Source organism: Dicentrarchus labrax, unplaced genomic scaffold (genome assembly GCF_905237075.1).
Source record: "Dicentrarchus labrax unplaced genomic scaffold, dlabrax2021, whole genome shotgun sequence".
NCBI classification, from domain to species: domain Eukaryota; kingdom Metazoa; phylum Chordata; class Actinopteri; family Moronidae; genus Dicentrarchus; species Dicentrarchus labrax.
In genome coordinates this window covers 7,461,870-7,479,769 of record NW_026136702.1, presented here as the reverse complement: position 1 = coordinate 7,479,769, position 17,900 = coordinate 7,461,870, and positions in this window count along the sequence as shown.

Genomic DNA, 17,900 nt, shown 5'->3' with positions numbered 1-17,900 from the left:
TATAGTATGTATTTAAAATAAATCAAGAAGGCCTTGCCACCCCCTTAAAGCTTTTGCAGACCCTTACTGGGGGTTTGAACCCTCAGGTGGGGAACCAGTGGGCTACTGCACATATGATATTCCAGTAACATTAAGAAAAGACAGACATGATCTCACCCTGCTGTCATTGTTTCACTCAGCTTAAATGAATAACGACCCACTCTGCATGCTTTTAAGACCCAAGCGAAGACCTACTGGTAAGATAGAGAGTTTTGCAATGCACTGATACTTTGTGCGTCTGCATGTGCCAAATCTTCATAAAACAGACAACAAAAGGCTGGTCACATTTACAGCAGGTCAAGACTTCCTATTGACAATTTTCAGAACAAAGGACGCGGTTGAGTGAAGTCCTAGCACACACAAAGCACACAAAGCTCAAATTACCGCTCAGAAAAAAGGAGCGATATCCCTTTGGGTTGTAGGACACTCAGTGGAGATTCTAACAAAATCAATGACAACCTGGTGCTGCTGATCCATGAAAATACCCGAGAAAACATCGATTGATGCTTTAAAAAGACGAGTTATCCAACTGAAGTGGAAGCAGTGATTCCCTATCACAAATAAACTGTCACTGTAGTATTTAAGTGTATAATTAATAATGAAAAACACTCCACAAATGCATAAAGAATAATGGCCTTAGTGAAGATAACGCACCCTATGAGAAACAGAGCCCAAAAGTGAGGTTTAAACCATATTGTTGTGACGGGTAGTGGTTATTTTTCTAATGATAAGACAATAGTGGGGTTGCATAAGGTAGCTATATTGATTATGTTTTCTAATCTAGCTAATTGGCTTACAAATATCAAGGCAGAATGCAGAACAAGGGCATGCTCAGCACAGTTATCTCAGCTGTCCTTGTCAATTCTAATCATTATCTCAAAATGTACAAAAGCAGTGGACTGGGATGTAATAGAAGAAGACATCAATGGAAAGTTTTATCTTTGGAATTGACAGGAGACCTGACCATTTACTTAACTATAGATTGTGCTATTTGTGGTAAGAAATATGCTGCTGCACTGTGCTGGTGAATGGACAATACAGGGAAACACAAAAAACAAGCAGAATACAGATAAAGCATCAGTGATGGCGATGATGAGGAGCATGAGGAAAGTACACATCAGTGCAAATTAAATGAAATACAATATGTTCTCTTTTTCTCTCGTTTATATTCTCCACCCACTAATTTCTGCTCAGGGTCATGGGGAGCCGCAGACTATCCCAGCATGCACCGGGAGAAAGGCAGGGAAGTCATTACAGGCTTTCAGACATACAGTGCAGACACTCATTCATACCTCCAGGCAATTTAGAGTCTCCGGTCCACCTGACTGTGGGAGGAAACCAGCACAGCTGAAGCAGAAACTAATCCGGGGTCCATTTGTTTTCCGTCAATAACAATATTAAGCACTGAGACACTCTATCCAGCATTTTGAAACATCAGCATATCATAATCAGATAGTAGTTGTTAACACTTTATTGTAACCAACCATATTTAGCATTTACTGGTATTAGCAGTAAATAATAAAAGTTCTTAATACTAAAACATAACAAACAATAATGTAGCAAAAATAAGGACATATTTCATTCAGTCTACAAGTAGTATAAATAAATAATAAATAATAAAATGTCTACATGCATCACTTTTAGGCCCAATTAGATAACATGGGAATGTTATCTAATTGTCAAAAAGTGCAGAGAAATGTCCTGTTTTCTGCTATGATATGATGCAGCTAAAGTTTCAATGTTAATTAAAGTGAGCCTGTGTGACAACAGCTACTCTAATAGTGACAATTACTGGATAATGGTTCATGTGGAAGTAAAGGATATACAAGAATATCTATCTAAAGTTTGCTTCATTAGCCATCATAAGCTGCTAATCAGACCAAACCAAGTGAGGCTGTAGCAAGAAAACTCTTAAGTCTATTAAATTAAGCAATGATGTGTTTTAGTGAAATCTCATAGTTTGTCTTTAAAGCTTTTTTAACATTAAAAATACATTAATACTTGCATGTCATAGTCCCCTGTAAATGCAGCAGCCATTTTGCAGCAATCTAAGTGTTAAATGGTAATTGCGCTCCAGCCCATAGCTCAGCACACACCTTAACTGGCCCGTTACAGGAGATACAGAGGGCATGCTGCAAAGACAGAGGAGAGACAATCCTTCAGAGTGCAGCAACAAGGGCTCCTGTAGTGAATGAAGATGAGGTGACAAGGGAGGATACACATCCACTTATGGTGAGAAATGAAACAGGGAAGGGAAGCGAATGAGGGATTTCCTTTCACCCTGCTGAGCTAGAGCTTCTCCCAATGATTGAGAACATATGGGGAAATCAATCATTTTGTCATTTTTTCAAAAACACTCCACACAGGGCCCTTTAATGGGTAAATGTGATCTGATGCATTCCACAAATTCTAGTAAAAAAAAAAAAGGCAGGCAAGATAAAGTTGAAATGAGTGAGCGTATATTGATTTAGATCTTGCTTGACAAGACCAATTTGCTCAGCACAGTCCTCTGAGATTTGAGAGGAGCCCTTCAGAAACATAATTTGTCATGGAGACTATTGAGCGATGGACTAGCAACATCTGCACACTGTGTCAAAGGTCAGTACATTTAAGGTTTTCCCATAATTGATGTGTTTTGTTGGAATAATTCAAATCAGGATAAGAGATAAAACAAATGAAGCAAGTAAAACAAGCCAAGAAGGTCCCATCTTCATCCTCTAGTTCTGTCCATAGTGCTGGTCTCACCATACTTGCAGTGGTTTATTGGCATCATTAAAAGTATGTTAATAATAAGAAGTTTACATTTGTTTTTATGCTAAAAAAATAATGCAAGTCAAAGCTACATGTAGCATTATAAAACAGAGGTTTTCTTTTTAAATAAACTCCTGAAGTAATCTGTGTCACAAGCACTTACAAAAGTGAAAGTCAATCAGTGTCCCACAACTTTAATCCAGTGCTTTTGTGCTTGTGTGATTTTATGTGTGCGTGCATGTGTGTGTCTGCGTGCATTGGCTCTAAATGAAAACCACTTCCCCACTCTTCCTGGTGAGGAGGATTTGCCATCAAGAATCCAATTAGATTTACAGTCCAACAACAATAGGTCTCCTAGAAAATCCTGGAAGGTGAATTATTTGGGGGGAAGAGGTAGGTTTAAGGTGGTCCATTCAGTTGTGGAACCTGCATTTCATTTAGCTAAAGAATAAATATATCCACTTCATCTGCTCAGCAGTGGATTGAGGCGAATCCTGTCCAACAATATATGATTTTCCACTCCACAGGGCTCTAGCTGCCCACATGTCTTTTTGAAAGTGAAAAGCTGTTTTGGGGGCGTGATACCTCAGTGGATGGCTCGCCCAAACTTTATCATCTTAAGTGGAATTACATTACATTAAAAATTCTTCAAAAACAGCTTGTGTTCTGTATGTACTGTCTCACACTTTCCTACCTTATGTCCACATCCATTTCCTGTCCCTTATAATCGATATTTGTGCTATTAACGCCTTAATGCACCACATTTATTTGAGTCACATTCTGCAGAATGAGGCAAACCTTTTGCACGTCGTCTAAATGGAAGCCTTTTGAGAGGATCCTCTCGTGCAGAGCATATTTCTCTTGGTGAGACAACGATCCAGTCAAAACCTGGAGGTGGTCCACAGTAAGAGCTCTACGTGGTTTGCTGCAGTTCTCCTACATTATTATACCTTTCAAATCCACTCACCTTTTCAACAGCTTGCAGCTCTCAAGGGCGGCCAGACGAGTGGAATTACAAACTAACATATCATAACTTTCCGACAAGCTAAATGGCACAAGCGGGAGGGAAGCAGACCTTTAAATGTCCCAGTGGTATTGCAGGCAACATATTGCCAGGTCTTTAACTGTCATAATCTTTTTTTATCAACACCACTTCAGAATGGAAAGCTAATATGCAAGTGGAGTGCCTGACAGTGGATAAACCTGCTTTGGATGTTTATCTCCCTAAAACGTGCCTATTCTGGTATCTTTCTGTAGTACTGTTGACTTTTTATATTCAACACACGCGTCGTCATGTTTGATTTTATGTGTTTATGAATTAAGTAAAACTAATTATAACAAATGGATGGCTGACAGAGCACCAGGAGGCGTTGCAGTGTTTTCCTTTTCAGATTGCTTTTAATTCTTAAAGACCACGACACGCAGATTCTAAAACTTGCAAAATACAACAGTAGGCTAAGATGTAGCGAGGGTCTGTTAATTACTGGGAAAAAGGCTGATTGGACAGCTTTACACCCCACGGGCTGCATCCCTGGTTGCTGTAAATCCCTTGAAGCAGCAAATGTCATGGTCTAGTAGTCATTGCTATAAACTCAGAACTCTGGGAAAAATCCAGTATCTCAAAAAAGTGACACTCCACATCTTTACTGTGTGTTTATTTACCCACAAACGTCAGTTCTCAATAGAGATGAGTTGTGGATACAGCAATAACACCAAGACTATGCCTATTCATTACAAGATGATGACGCATCACACACAGAAAAACACAATCGATTAATCCCAGGATTATATAGATTCCTGTCTTTTTGCGTAGGTAGAGTTCCTTTGAAACTGAATCATTTTTGGCCATTGAGACTTTTAGCCGTACAGTGAAAGAAATCTGACTCTCCCCATGATTCATTTATCATGGTGCAGGCTGCTATAGGTTTTCCATCTCTCCATTTTCTGTCCGACCTTTCCCACAACTTTTTTAATTTAGATGTGCCGAGATGATAGCATTGCTGCACGATACACTCGGGATACATTGTGCCACATACATTCACATGAAAACACACACACAAACATGTAATGCCATGCCATTTGTGGATATCTACAATCAGATGGGTTATAAAACATCGAGGGTGTAATTTCCACTGGGGATGGAGGGACACGTCAAAATCCTATTATTGTCCCCCTTACCACTCTGAAGTCACTCTGAACATTGTTCTTTCACTTTCCTGTCACCATAGTGCAGATACAGGCTTGGGAAGTAATGGATTAAATACAGGATACACAAACATGGTAACTGTAATAGTTACAGGGGGAACATTTTTTTTGTTTTGTTTTTATCAGATTACAGTTCCATTGAGTAAAAATGGGTATTATTAGCAGGATTACAATTTAAAGATAAAGAACTAGTACCATGCACATGTGCAGTGCGTACACATTCCAAAACTCGTCAAGCCTCATAACATCACTCTGGTCTCATGTGAAACAAAAGCTAATCTTACAGTTGTCAATTCAAGAGCATAGCATCTACTGACAAAAAATGCTTTCACTGGGTGGAAATGTCACCATTATTATGTCTATAAAGCAGAAAGAGAAACAACATCACAGTACAGTATGCCTTCCAGTTGTGAAAATGGTCTAGGCTTCCAGTTCTTCTTTAAAAATACTGAATAGAGAACACATTTTTAATAGTAAAAATCTTGATTTCCATTTTATTTTCTAAGTTTACGTTGTTCTCTTGTCTTGTAGAATGCATATCATGTTATTAAACTTAATTTTCTCTTGTCTTTATTTGTATATTTGGTGTTTAGGTAAACCATAAGTAATGGGAAGTAACTACAAGTACTTGGATTTGGTTACTGACTACATGTTTTAACAGGTAATTCATAATTTTTTAATTCATTTTTCCAACACTGTCCAGATGAGAAAAGATCTTAATTGAGTTAATGTCAGTCAAAGATAAGATAGAAAAGAACAGCCCTCACTCGGTTACAGGTCTGCTGCCCATACCTAATATACTTATAATGTATAATGTATTATAATGAATATTATATTTAATTTCTACTGTATTCTGTAAATAGAGCCCTTGAAATCTTACACTTTAAGTAGGTTTAGTCTATTAACAATACAGAGGTTTAAATAGCAGTTACATTTTTTTGTTAAACTACCATTATTATGGGAAAAACATAACCAGTTTCATACTTTAATTTTATGTTACGCTGACATTTCAGTAGGGAGGAGTAATGTTTCAGTTAGGACCACTTTTGTCAAAATATCTTTTATCCCAAAGCAGAATATTACATTTGGCGGTATGGCTCTGTTCTGGGACCTCCTTGTCCTTCCACGTGCTTACGTGGAAAACCTTAGGGCAGGGAGAGCACACCTCCCTGCCCTTCCATGTGCACATATGGAAAAGTTTAAGATAAGGAGAACGGCAGCAGAGACCCCCCCCCCCCCAGGGTACAGAACAGAGCAAGCATCAAAGGCAATCAGAAAATGACATTGATTAATTAGAAACAACATAAAAAGGAGGAGCTGGGGTGGAGGTGGGTTGCAAAAAGGCTTGTAGAGGAAGCAGCAGAGATAGGCAAGCTAAAGCAGCTTAAATAAGGTGCCATGAATGATATTTGCCAATTGGATGCTTGAGGGAATCAAGTGAGCTGTCAGCTGACTGTGTATGGTTTCCAATAGGAAGCTTAGAGGAACCAGCTGATCCATCAGCTGATGTATGTTTATGGCTAGCTGTGATCATATGATATAGCTGTAACTGAGAGCTGAGCCTGACTTCTTGGCCTGCCTGAACTAACGCTATGCTCAATCTCTGTGGGTCCCCGTACCTCTGAAACTAAACCTACACCCTCTAAAATACTAACATTTACCTTTTATTAGCTTTTTTAATCTGTAGAATAAAGGGATAGGAGGTACACAGGCAATCAAAAAGTCTTAGTTGCAGTCACTGCTCTGACAACCTAATGGACAACGGAGACACTTAAATCTGCTTTAATCCCTAAAGAAAAATGTTAAACAAATATGCTTAAACTATGCTGCCATGCAGAATAAAAGTAAATTTGAAAAACTGATTTAGTAAACCTCCGGTCTGGATAAAATTCCTCCCTTTAGTCTTAATTTGTGTTTTTAATTATATTTTGGCATTTCACAGTATGACTCATAGACGGTGACTGCAGCAGCTCAGGAACACAGAACTGGATGTTTAGCAGGTGTTGCGAGGTGTTGGGGGAATACAATACAGCATGTTGTGTTGTTGTGGATTAAGAGGAGGAAAAGTCCTGTCACGGTACATTAAAAGTGATTCGATAAGGTATACTGCTTTCTGGGCAAGCATCTTAGTCAGCAGATTGGGAAAGATCGGCGCAGCCCCACATTTATTTAAAAAAAAAGGGGTTTATGTTGAAAGCTTTCTGTCAAACAGTGACTTAGACAACGTGTTATGGATTCAGCCTCCTATAGGTCAAGGCCTGTATATCTGTCGCCCACACATTTGAAAATAAATCTTTCACTGCTCCAGTGAGACAGGAAATAAACACCAGAATTATGCGTCTATAACATAATGTAATGGCATGAACCAAGTCACTGAACACATGCTGCTGCTGCTGAGATAATGTTTACGTTGATATGCCGCTAAAATAATGCTTGAATGCCTAATGGGGTCAAAAGAAATGACAGAAACATAAAGCGCATTAATGCTCCTCTGGTCGCACAATTACACAATTTTCACAACTTCATCCTCCTCAACAGTGACGCAAATTGTTGTTGATAGTAGAAAGTAGTCCCATATCATAGGAGAAAATGCCCACACACTGACAAAAAAGGAAGAAAAAAAAGGCTGAAGAGCTGGATTAAACCCTCTCATTTGTTTGCCTTGACCCTTATTTATAAAGCAGGAAATCATTTTAACAAACCCATCATCAACCATGCCCTTAGGTGGAGAATAAATTATGTTCGATAGCCACCCCGCAGTTCATTTAAATCGTAACAAATTGTTTTTCATCAAATAGACTTTGTGCATTTCAAATATAATTGGAAAATTTACGTGAAAGAGGTGCGGAGTTGTTAATATTATTGTCCACCATCCTTCAAAAATCCATACCCATAAATGATATTGCTTGAGTTTAGAGTAGTATTGGCATCAATTTAGATAACCTAAACATAAATGGACTACAGCCTTTTTCAATCATTATTAGTGACTTTGTCTTTTTCGGGCTCTCACCCAAAATGCAATTCACTTTATTAGCCTACTCATGGAGCCAGACCATATGTTTCCCTGCAGTCAGGTGAGAGAATAGGTTATCCTGACGATACAGACACCAGAACGCAACCAGAACACATGTCATCTGATGTAAACACAAAACAAATGGGAAATTTATGTTTGCTCCAGGGGCAGACAGTTGAGATTATGGCACAGTTGACTGATGCTGCATTTTCCCCTATAGGACATGATCAGATTACGGCTTCTTTCTTCTCTAATGGCTTCTCCTGTCTCAGCCCCACCCCCAGCAGCTCTGAGGGGGAGGAATCTCAGTTATCAGCAGGGCTGCTGTTATCCTCTGACACAAAGCAACATTTTATTCCCACTGACATCGTGATGAGGGGACAGACAGATAACCCCTTATGCCATTACCCTAAAGAAACCTCCCCTGCTTGTGCATTGTGAGACTAGACCTACAGCTGTCCTCTCAGCTTGGCTTTATCAAACCCCATTCAAGGTTGCACCATGACAATGGTGGCCACAGTAAAGACACACTGGAGACATTTTAATTGGCTAGAGTGATGTTTGTCTGATCATTGTCAGCAACAGATGAGTGTCTATCGGTGGTGCCAGATGCCTTGTTTTCTAAAAAAGATGAAAGTGTATCTAATTAGACTCATATTCGTATCAGTGTAGAGGCTAATTGGAACTCACTTGATGGGATTCATGGAGATAAGTGACAAGTTTCAACTCACCGCTTATTATGCTACACTGCTTCCTCCTGTCTGATATCCATACAAAGCAGTTTCCTATTATTTCTGCATAATGAAGTTGTAAAAAAATCTGGGCCGTAACCAGCATTTTAAAAATGCTGAGGTGTCCCCACAATGCACACCCTGAGAAAGTGTATGTTTAGAATGTTTCAGTTTTATAGATTAAAAAAAGTTATTTTTACATTAAAGTAATAAGATTTCAGTCCTAGTACAAATTTACAGCCAGTAATAGTTAATGCAGTTTAATACTACAGCAAACACTCATTTAACAACAAAATGCAACAGAAAAAAAGCAACATGTGTATTTGTTTACAGTGCAGCAAAACAATCTCATGTTGTTTTAATAAGAAGTCAGTCAATAATTATTGCATAATCACAAATGTAATCTGATATAAGGTTGCACTCAGCACAAGTGTTTTTCTTCACTGTCACCTTCAGCTCATCATCTAACAGCTCACTGTGGCTCTGTTTCTGTAGACACATTAAACACAATTAATACTAACGTCAGTGATAAAAACACTGTTTCCTAAGTTAGCTTCACAATAAAAGCCAGCCCGAATTAAATACCTTTAATTTTAAACAGCTGCAGTAGGAAATGTTCAGTGTATAAATGAGGTAAAAAAAATAATAGGTAAAAACAGAATGTAAATATATTGAATTTCTAAAATACAGAAAATTCTACTAAATCCTACATATTCATACTTTAAGAAAACTTACTTTAAGGTCTAAATTGTGTTTTTAAATCATATCCACACTGCCAGGACTAAATATCTAATCGAATATATTTAAATCCATTGTTTTTTGGTGACATTTGTATCATGTCATGAGATCCTGAAATCAGCTCAATGAGGGCTTTATCTCAGTTTCTTCAAATGTGAGCTATTCAATTTCAAATAGATATGTACAGTACATATCACTATTTCTACCCTTTTATGCAAAATAATTATGTAAGCACAAATGGGCTGTGGATGAGATAAGACTGGGATGAATACCGGTACGCTGTTTATATGCCATCTGGGAAAGCCAATCGCTCTGACCACAGAGAAGAATGGAAATCCAATTGCTTGTGAGATAGTAATACTGGGGCCAGCAGCCTTCTGGAAATATTCTGCTTGTTGCATAAAACATGTTCATCCAGGTGTACCCTCCGTCCCTCAAGATGCTGAATCTTTTAACAGTGGGGGTCTTTGTAATGAACACCATCGTTCTCACCAGAAAAACAGAACCAATCCCCAGATGGAATACAACAAAAGCCTAAACAATTATTGAATGTTTTTCTAGATGTGTCACAATATAGGAGCAAAACAAATTGCAGCAGTGTAGTCAATACCTCCAAAGAGCAAGATTCATCTTTTTTTTCCATCTTCCCACATCAATTATACAGAAAGTTATGATATACTGACGGATGAAATAAAAGGAAGGAACTGAAATAGCAATTACGTCCTCGGGGGTAATGAGTGTCTGTGTGAATCCCCGACTGTGGGGAATGCCTTGTAATGGCTTCTGTTTTTGAGGGAGGCAGCAATTTAACTGCTTCGATGTTTGGGACCAGTATTCATGACCACGACAGACTCTTGCTAGTTATATAGATGCCTGTTCTCTATGCCGAATCACGTCTTTGACTTACTTACAAGGTCAAAAAATGTGTGGAAATTCATGGGGTGAAAAAACCCTGTAACTTACCCACAGAGTGAAACATGCTGAGGCCTTTGGCTGGCATGTTTATTGCATTATTCAAAGAGCCCACATATCTTTTTTTTTTCAAGACTTATTCAGTAACTACGGAGCCCCTAAAGGGACATGAAAAAAAAAAAAAAAAAATGAAACGTTTCTAGTGAGCACTAGATAGTATCTTGTGCTCACTAGATAGTATCTTGTGCTCACTAGATAGTATCTAGTGCTCACTAGATAGTATCTTGTGCTCACTAGATAGTATCTTGTGCTCACTAGATAGTATCTAGTGCTCACTAGATAGTATCTTGTGCTCACTAGATAGTATCTAGTGCGCACTAGATCCGTATCTAGTGCGCACTAGATCCGTATCTAGTGTGCACTAGATATGGATCGAGTGTTGGCTCATTTAAATATTAAAATTAGCCATGTGTTAATAGGTCACAACACGAAAATGTAACCAATGAAATTACTTATTTTGACACACATTTTAAGCCAATACGTATTAAACTAACAAGGTAATGTGTCAAAAGGTGGACTGTTTTTGTTATTTTCTCAAAAGGAGGACAGGCATTTAAATGCGGACTGTAATAAAAAAGGTTACAGATTAATTTACATTTATTTTTTACTTACAGACAAATTAGTTTAATACTCATTTGAATATTAAAATTAGCCATGTGTTGATTCACCACAATATGGATAGTATCTAGTGCGCACTAGATAGTAGTAAGTATTGGCTTAAAATGTGTGTCAAAATAAGTAATTTCATTGGTTACATTTTCGTGTTGTGACCTATTAACACATGGCTAATTTTAATATTTAAATGAGCCATGTGCTGATTCGCCACAACACTCCATCCATAGGATCTAGTGCGCACTAGATCCGTATCTAGTGCGCACTAGATACTATCTAGTGCGCACTAGATCCGTATCTAGTGAGCACTAGATACTATCTAGTGCGCACTAGAAACTATCTAGTGAGCACTAGATACTATCTAGTGCGCACTTGAAACTATCTAGTGAGCACTAGATACTATCTAGTGCGCACTAGAAACGTTTGATTTTTTTTTTTTTTTCATGTCCCTTTAGGGGCTCCGTAAGTAACTCATGCTGGCAGGAAATTAGATTCTGATTTATGTTAGTAGTCACTTTTCATGTAGAAATAAATCGAGCTGTGTAAATAAATACAGCACTGATCTTTGATTTATTCAAAGTAGTGGTCCTGAGGAGTCAGTAAAATGCCAGTGCCTCATCACACTAAAAGCATGCATTTATTTTACTTAATTTACTTTGTTCATACAGAAGGCATGCAAATCTATACTTGATGACTTTTTAACAGGTTCTCATACGTGAACAACATAATCATAATCTATTTTTCAGTGAATTTCACACTCATATGGTCAATGGCTCCTGAGGCTGTTTTTGCATTTGCCACCCACACAGTATGATCATGGTACAGTTCAAGTGTAGAGAAAAGGCAGTGATCGTAGTTTAAGTGTGGTGATGAAAGTCAATAATAACCTTTTTGCACTAAAGGGAGACTATGCAACATTTGCTGAACAGTGTAGCCAAAAAGTTATAAATAAACATCTATCTAATGTTACGTACCGCACCAAGTAAGGCTTGGTCAAACAAGGGTTGGTTAGTTGAATATGTTAGTCTAGTCTGAGTGACTCATTTATCCTTCATCTGTTGGAATCTGTGGCCCCAACCATGGCTCTGAAATATCAGTAGCCTGTGCTGTGTATTGATAAATCCATGGCGCTGTCCATGGTGCTGAAATAGCAGATGGAACTGAGCTTTTTTTCTCTCTGTACCGCCCTTCTGTCAGTTTTCATCTTGGATCTACAATATTCTCTAAAACATATACTATAAATACTCAAGTCTTCATTGTAGCCTATGTACTCTATAGAGCAGGGTCACCTTCATGATCAAAGTGACAAGTAGCAACATGTAGTTGCGGAAGAGTGAAAATATTTTAGGAAAGACTACATTTACAGTTTGTACTACAGGGTTAGGATTTCTAGCATTAGTACCCAGTGTGTTCCTACCTTTCCTCATCGTCCACCTCCTCCTTATTCCCTAATTGGCTCCCCAGTTTATTGTAAACCTGCCCTTTTGCCATGGCTCTGCATAACTTTTTTGCCTTCCTGACTTCCTGCTTTAGACATGACTGCTTGTTCTGACTGACTGTCCATGCCTCATTTTATTGAGCCACTACAGTAAGGATTGTTCTGGTTTATTCCAACTTGGGTGATGTTGTTGTAGTTTTGGCCACCATTTCCACTTATCACGTTGTATTCACCAATGTGATTGCTGAGATCTGGGAATACATCAACATCCACAGAGGTCCAATAGGGAGCAAGATACAAGCTGTCAGACGATTAGACAGCCTGTGAACAACCCGACAGTTGTTCTCAGTCGCTCATGATCTGCAAAAATCCGACAAGCAATAGCATGTTTATCGTCTACACTGTAAGACTTACTGGGACACTTGAATAGAACGGAGCCATCATTAATGTTATTAGTAACACCTGTGCTTTTCCTGCTATGACAAGTCAAAATGTGAAACGTGAAATTTGAGCTAATCTGCCTCATTGTCACACCTTATTGGCTCACCTAAATGGAACAGATCCATCGCTAATGTTCTTAGCTACACCTGTGCTTTTTTTGGTGTGACAGGTCAGAACATCTGCTGAGAAAACAGTCTGGTGCCAAGTTTCTATTTGGAGGTTTAAAAGGTTACAAGGTGACGGTAACTTGTGAACAGTGATGAACATCTGTAGTTGCTGCAACAGATGACGCACATTTAAAAAAAAAAATCATAGCTAATATTTCACTTATGAATGCTTACAGTGTGTATTTTACTCTGAAATATATTATCATATATATTATATATAATGTGTGTCTCTGTATCAGAGCCTGATATTGATCTACCTCACATATACAGTAAATGTTAATGCCGACTCTTTAGGCTACAATGATGAGGTTATTCCAATACGACAGGCAGAGCTACATTGTCTCTCACTCTGTTTCTCCTCTCCTAACATATGGCACGAAGCCTTATCCTTTGCTGAGTAAAGTGGGTGGGTTGCGATGCAGGGGTAGCTCCATCTAGTGGATCCACCCTTAGTTAAACCACGACAACAACATGCAACAACATTCAAATAATACTAGAGATCATTGTTTCACAGATTACCCATCATAGATGCGCCATAATAAATGATGGCCCCTCATTCCACTTTGGTTGCAGATTCAGGACCTTCGGAGGATTTTGTCCCATATGCAATAAAGTAAATATAACTGTATCCATGTGTACATGTATATAAAAGTATATTGGGGGATAAATGTTGGGGCATGAATGTATATTGTGTATATATATGTTTTTTTTAGTCAGACACATAAAGGTGCAAGTCCATTTCTCACCTTAAAGACTATCTAAATGCAGAGCATTAAAAGGCTACATGAAAAGATTTGTGAATCATCACATACTGCCATTTTTGGACAGGGCATGAGAGTTGATGGCTGTGCTCTTAGCTATGCATGCCAGTGACAGAGACATGCCCAGGATCTGCTTTTGAGACAGGATCTTTAAGCTGGCACGGCCTCACTGTGACAGGAGGCATGGGCGCAAAACAACCAGATGATGACTCCATGGGAGATGGGAAAGGGGCAAGAGCTGGTCAGTGTACCAGCGCTTAATCATCAATCAGTGTCCAAAACAGTTGTTACATCAACCTGAGCACAAGAATGACACGTTCTCCAACTTACAACGAATATATAGGAATACTTTAAGTGTAAAAATAAATAAGTATCTTCAGCATTTTGACTCAAAGCTGCCATATTTACTTTTTGATGTTTTAAACCCTTAGCACACACAGCATGTAAAATCACGTCTGCTCGTTTGCTGTGGTAAAATCTGCACAAACAAACCACAAGGACATCATCAAACATCTGTTTAAAAGAACATGGTCACAAGTCGAGAGCACAGATGTTGAACACATGTCAGACTGTTCTTAAGGATACTTTGAACAAGTAATTTGGCCTTTGGCAGTAGGGATACTAATGGAAATAATTCAGATTATGGTGCGGTTTTTACCTCTAGTTAGTCCCTTATTGCCTGCTTGATCCCTCGTTGAGGAAGTCAGTGGTTTAATTTTCCACTTCAAACAGCTTTAAGGAAGGAGAAACGATGAGGAAACATTAAACGTTGCAGCAGAGAATGGTTACCTCAGATGACCATCCTTCAGGGGGTGCAAGCAGGATCCAGTCTGCATTGTGGAGAGATTTTTGGAGAGGAAGGAGGTAAGAAAAGAGAACATCAAGTCAGGTATAAAGTGTATCAATATTTAATCTGTTTGGCCCTTTCTCTCAGGAGACTCCCTCCAGGGAAACAATTACGTAAAATATCAGGAGATACTGCATGAGGCAGAGTTTGGGTCCATGTACGTCTACACTTCACACCTCACAGTTAAAAACTGCTGAGGGCAAACTGGTAAAATATTTGTTATCATAAGATTGTTCGATATATATAATCAAGAATTCACTGTTATGTTTATGTTATGTGAATATTTATTCTGATTACAGGTCAGGCTCACTTTACACTCACCAACTCTGCCCTTCTCCTGTTTGCAGTTTAGTTATAGAGCTCATACTGGCACTCACGCAGGTCTTCCCATGCTAACCCCCAACAGCATTTCTCTCAGTCTAACAAAGTCTAACAAAGCCGCAGTGATTCTCAAAGATCAAGCTGTGTAACTTTTGCTTGGTCTTTATGTCCTCCTGCAGATATGCTTTTAATTGGACATCGATAAACTCCTGGGATTTATTGCTTTCTTCTTATTGATCTGGTCTCTGAAGCCCACTGTGTTGTCAACAGTGAATGTGAGGTGCACGTTATTGAACTGGAGCCTTACTCCTAAGTGAATGTGCTGGGGAGGTCTCAGACCTGCTGTTCAACAAGGTTTATGTAACCTTACAGAAAAGCCAAGAGAAACCAGGCAACTTCTCGCATGGAAACAGAAATTTAGATTTCATTTCATTTGTCTTGTGACCTTTTGAAGAAGGTCTGACCCCTATGTTGGGAACCACTGGACTAAAATACTCAAGTGTATACTAAATACTTACTTAGCTTTACTTTTACATAAGTAGGATATTAAATGCAAGACTTAAGTGTAATGCTGTATTTTGGTACTTTTATCTAAGTGAAGGATCTAAGTACTTATTTTACCAATAAAAATATTAACCATTAAACGGGAATAGCAATGTTGAAGCCGGAAAACACTTCATCATCAACATTTGTAGACTGTATTTCTACAGATTTGTGTACTACACTATCCAGTAGTACTCATTAGATGTTGACAGCACGTTTCCTTACAATATCCCTTTTTCACAGCAGACATTTTGACTTGTAATAGTAAGAAAATGACATTGGTGTTTGGTGTTACTAATAACATTAACAATGGCTCTGTTCTGTTCAAGTGTCCCACTAAGGCAGTGTAACAGTGAGCCAGCGTGAACAATAACTGGACCTTGAAATTGAAGCAGCTATATGGAATTCAGCCATCATTCATTGTACTCTGCTCTTTTCAGACTGTGACATGTCAAAATGCTGCTGCTGTTTCCACAAAAAATTATTTATTCTCTTGTAAAACCAATTGATGAATACACATAATGGTAGTATTATTAAAGTTTATATTGTGGTGCCACGTTTTAGGCACACTTAGCTAAATAATGTTTGTTGAAGCTCCTCTGAAGGCTGCAGTTTGTGGTAAAGATCCTATGATCCAAAGATCCAGAACAGCTACTAAACAGACCTTGTGGTGAGATGTTTCCGCTGTTTCCAGGGCTAAGAATGGCTGACTGGGCAAACTCAATTTATTGATGAAGATCTTGTGATATAATCCAGAGCAGCAACTCAATAGAAACAGCTTTTTTTTTTTTTAAAGAATGGGTCAAGAATGAATACAACCTTTATTGATGGATGTTCGATCACTTTATTCTACACTCCACTTTCTGTCCCAACTGTTTGTGTTTTTTTTTTTGCTATAAGCTTCTTTTACACGCTACTATAACTGCATACATGCAGCAGCCATTTCCCCTGTGTTGATCCTCTCTGTTGTATGCCCCAGGGCATGGTATAAAGGAGCACCATCTCTCTGCCGTTAACCACCCATTGTTCATACTCACTGTTCCAGGCACCCATCATAGTTCAAAAGCCCTGCTGAGTCGTAAACATTAGAGCATGAATGGTGAAAAAATGCAAATCCCATCTTCATCTGTTGTCTTCATTTTAATGGACTTGGTCCCCAAAAATGGCATGTCTTTTATTCCTTCTCAACCAGACAGCAATGGCTGACTCATAAATGTTTATTTCAGATATTTGCACATGGCCAGATCCCAGAGGAAGGAAAATACCACATATTTAAACCATGACTCACGCCCACAGAGTGATCTTTTCTATCAACTTCTCTGTCTGTTACAAAGACACTATGACTCAGAGCAAACATACAGACTTTCTATCTTTAGATATAAGAATAATATACAACTTCAGAGTGCAGGGGCCCCAGCACAGATCATCAGATAAACCATAAACAGGAAGACTTTGATCTGTTTGTTTCTACTGTGTAAACAAATTATAATCTGCAATAGAACAAAACAAAAGTTTTACAAAAGATGATTTGTGTTGGGTTGCACATGATGGGTTGTCCATACCCTCCGCAGCAGAGTAACACTGCAGCTTTTCCCTGCGACTTTCACTTTAAGGGATGCTGCCAAAGAATAAACAGTAAGGAGTAACTAATCCTCTTTTATATAGCCCCAGTCATTATAGCACATACACTATGAAACTTCATGTAAGTCTTGTTAGTTGTGCTTTAAACTGGCCTCTGGCAAAATTACAGTAAAATGTGTTTAAACAGTGCCCTCTTCAGTCCAAGGAATTCTGTTGTATGCCTCTGCAGTGCCCTTTTATTTGTGCAAACATTTAATTACAAAAAAAAAAACATCATAAAAACCGGAATGATTAATGGACATATTTCCCATTAAGTTTGATTAGTTTTTATGTTTATTTGGTGCATAGGGTTTTTTTTAAAGTGTTAAAACCTGGTCGGTATAAGAAAAGTCTTATGAGGATGATTAAACAAATAGGAAAGAAAGCAAGAATAAATGTATGAAACTTAAGTTACACCAAATTCAGACTTTTTCTCTAATTTGAGGTTTTTCTTATGAAATACTGAAAAGGCTTGTAAATAGTCTTTAAATGAAACAAAGCGAGAAGGAAAATCACTGTTCTACTATCCAAAGTATGGCTATAACCTGAGATGAGGGGACATGAGTACATATTTAATATTTCTTTATTTAAGGAAGTCACAAGCCAAAAGGTTTGGGAATCACAGCACCACTATCCAGTGAAATAAATTAATATTACAATCATGAGACATCACACTGACATCACAAGTAGCATCAGAGAAA